The sequence below is a fragment of the Lepidothrix coronata genome, unplaced genomic scaffold (genome assembly GCF_001604755.1).
Source record: "Lepidothrix coronata isolate B3197 unplaced genomic scaffold, Lepidothrix_coronata-1.0 Scaffold65, whole genome shotgun sequence".
NCBI classification, from domain to species: domain Eukaryota; kingdom Metazoa; phylum Chordata; class Aves; order Passeriformes; family Pipridae; genus Lepidothrix; species Lepidothrix coronata.
The window spans coordinates 3,353,649-3,357,382 of NW_016690245.1; the positions used below are offsets into that span (position 1 = coordinate 3,353,649).

General features: G+C 36.5%; 1 long non-coding RNA gene across 1 annotated transcript; it reads left to right on the top strand.

Annotated features, from left to right (window-relative positions):
• Positions 1 to 251: 251 nt before the first annotated feature.
• Positions 252 to 1,688, top strand: LOC108498865. The gene is made up of 3 exons (XR_001875335.1): positions 252 to 359; positions 645 to 852; positions 1,608 to 1,688. It is a non-coding gene; the product is annotated as an uncharacterized LOC108498865 (long non-coding RNA).
• Positions 1,689 to 3,734: the final 2,046 nt, after the last annotated feature.

Consider the following 3,734-nt stretch of genomic DNA (forward strand, 5'->3'; position numbering starts at 1 on the left):
GGCTGGTGTCCAGGCCACCTGAGACCAAACAAGAACAGCTGGAAGCCAGCAAAAATCATTACTGCCTCAGTAGAGTCAAAGTCATGTATTGCAGAAATAGAGAATGAATGGTACTGGAGGAATCAGTGAGATGTACTTGAATTACTGGAGAAATCTCAGATAGCTCTTGAAAGTGGAGAAAAAGTTGAAAACGTGATTTTTTTTTTTTTTAAATGAGGCAAGTATAAAGCATGCTATATCTTTTTCAGAAGCATCATTCTAAATACCAGGAACACTGAAATTACCAGTACAAATTGCTTCCAGCTGAAATTGCAGCCTACCCAGCCCTTTCATTTCTGAGTCATGACTACCCTAACAAGGTATGCAGTGAATTTAAATTACACCTTGATAGCAAAATGTTATCATCTCAGAAATATATTGATCCCTTAGATGAATTACATCATAATAGCAAAATTTTGCTATCTAAAATGATTTAAGTTATCAGAATGGAATTGAAAGGGTTACATTTTAATACTGATGTTACTGTACCACTGGTGCTACTTTAATCATAGCAATGTGTGCTGAACATTTTTTGTAACTCAGCAAAGTGATTATGCATTTAATGAAAGGAATTCTTCCATTTTTAATTTTAAATATGCTGGAAGTGAAAATCTTTGGCCGCTACTGCTATAGACTGATGTCAGTTAGACTCTGCCTGACACCACTTTAAGACCATAGAGAGAGGATTCATTTCACTGAATGCAGGACTTGGACATTTGCGCTTGAGGACTGACTCCAGACTCCCATTCTAATGAAGGAAGAACACAGAACAATTTGTGTACTGTGTTTAAGTACATATTTTTTTAATTTGAGGTGAGTAATTGTAGAATTATCCTTCTTTTTCCACGAACTTGCTGTTTGTCTGCCTATCTCTCTCAGTCACACATTCAGTGATATTGATATGTTATCATGTGATAAATCTGCTTCCATGGGGTTTAGACAAGCAGCTCTTATGCATATCGTACGTTATAGATGCTTACATTTGGCAAGATAGATGCCACTACAGATGCTGAAATCTTAGTGAGAAATTCAGCTTATTTCATAGAATTCACATAATTCAATTATCAGTTACCCTAGGGCACCCAAGCCCATGTGTACTTCTTCCTCTGTTCAAGGACATAAGCAGATGCATCTACATTTGTTTCTTTGTATAGTCTTTTTGATTTGCCATATGAACATATTTTATTGTCTTGGAAGAAAATGATGACAGCAGAGAAATATATTGTTGTCAGTCAAAGCCTCTTAATCTAAATGAAAGAGCTCTTGGTGGTGTAGTTAATGGACATGGGATTGTGGGAATAAGGTCAATCCTTTTTCACTTTTGTATTCCTGCTGAAATGTCCATTGTATTTCACTGAAAGTAAAGATGACACATTGCAAAGGCATTGGATTGTCCCATGAAATACAACAATCCACAGCATGTTAGCACAATTTTTTTCTTTTCATATTGCCCCAAACTTCAAAAAAACTCATTGTTTTCAAAAAATAATAATAACCATTCTCAGCAGTTTCTAAGTAATGAAGTCTCTTTACATTTTAGGCTTTTAATTCTGTTTTATTTCTTCCAGTGAAGAGATGGAAAAACCCCGAGATCAATTCAAACTCATTTTTCAAAAGCACTCACTTCCCAAGCAGAAACAAATTACCACCATCTCTCTGAGATTTAATTGCTTTCACTCCAGAAAAACACTCCTTCTGCACAGGGGAATGAAGCAAAAGAGAAATGCTAGATGCATCGGTAAAGAATGAGTGGGTTTGAGTTGTTTTTTCCTTCTCCCAATTTAAGTTAGGGTTACTTGTCAGTTAATATAATTAATTTGCACATCACGAAAAATTTGGCACTTCCCTTGTTAAAGTTAGGAGCTGAAATATCTGTTCACCTACAGACTTCCAAAAGAAGGTACTTTTACAGGGAAAAAAAAAGAAAAAATAGAGAAATAAATAGAAAAAAGCAAAAGGCAGAAGAGTGAGAATCTGCACCTGCTTGAGAGAAAGCAAGGAGAAAAAGAAGGAAAGCTGGAAGACAAAAAAGCATGAAAGAAATTAGATCTAAGTTGCAATATTTCTGAAGCAGAGGGATCCAGCCAATCCAGCCAAAATGAAAAAATGGGCCAATCATGCGTAACATAAAGAAGCTCAAAGTAATAAGATTTGGTAAGGACAGAGTTATGATTATTTTTCTTTTTTTCAAGTGAAATATTGTTAAGTGAGCTATAGTAGGCAGTGGTAGGAAAGGAAACATCTTGTTTACAAATGTCAGCCAGCAATTAGCATCATTTAAAGAGTGGAACCACCACTGCTGTTTTTTGTTAGCTTCGAAAATCTATCTCTTTCTTGTGGCCACGTTTTAAGAGGCAAAGTAGACAGCAAGACTCTGAAACCAGTTCATAAATAGTTGATTTCATATTTTAAAATCTTGCCTATAACTGTCACCCCCCTTGCGTGGATCACAGATGGTGAAGAACTAATTTGTTACTGTTTGATAACGGCTTTTATGTATCAAAGCGCTTATTTACTACTCTGTGGGGGGAAATGACAGACTAAAAGCAATTATGTGTTTTTCTTTCAGTTTTTCTTTAACCACTGTGCTCTTTGGCTTTTTTTTTTTTTTTTTCCACTCCCGACATGTTTCTCATTTGAAATATAGCATTGTGAATCTTTTACATATGTTGGTTCTCATTTAACCCTCTTTCTGGGTTTTCAAGAATGCATCTGGCTAGGCAGATCAACTGTAATCTTTCATGATTGTTTATAATGGCCCAGTGATAAGTAATAACACTCAGGGGTGTCTCCCGGTAACAGTGTATTACATTTCAGTATTAAAAATGCAAATTGGAACTTTGCTTTTGAAGATTGTCAGAAAAATGCTTCAAGAAGGTAGAATAGCTACCAGGACGCCTGTAAGTGAAATCAACCCCTCTTCCTCCACCATGTGGGGCCTCCTGCCAGCAGGTTTTCTGAAGGACCCCCCTCAACCCCTCCTCCTTCCCCCCAAATAAATAAATAAGTGAAGAGACTTTCCTCTGTACATGGTATTAAGTAACTGATGTTAAATCTCTGGCCCTGTAAAATCATAAACTCCCACATCTTTCCAATTCTTTTTCCTCACTGGTCATAAGGCAAACTACTCACTTGGTGTTGCCACCAAAAATGATTTTGCTGTGAAGTGTGCTTTCTGGTGTTGCACAGCAGCAGAACTGATGGGGCTGAGGGAATGGTTTCTGCACGTCTTTATTTTGAACAAACAAAAAAGGTTCCAATTTGGTGATGACCAGGGCTGATTCGTTGGTGACTTTCCTTAAAGTATATCAATAGACCTGCTTGTGTGACTAAAGTTTAAGGTGTGCATGAACACCATGGCAAATTTGGTCTTTAGTGTAGAATTTTTCCTACTGAATTAAGAGTTAAATTTAAAGGCAAACAAATTCTATTATAGATGGAATACTTCAATATAGCAGTGAAATATCATAATTATCATTATCGGCTGAAGGAAACATTGTCTATTGCTGCTAAAATGAATAGGAATTTTCCCACTGACTTAAATGAAAGGAGTAGGTCACCATAGAAAAACCCATGCAAGCTTTTGTTTGTCTCATTATATTCCTTAAATTACCTCCTGGCTCTCTTTGCCTGTTTCACCCTCCTTTTCTTCTTCCATATTATGGCCATACCGGCATTAGGAGATGCCTATAAAT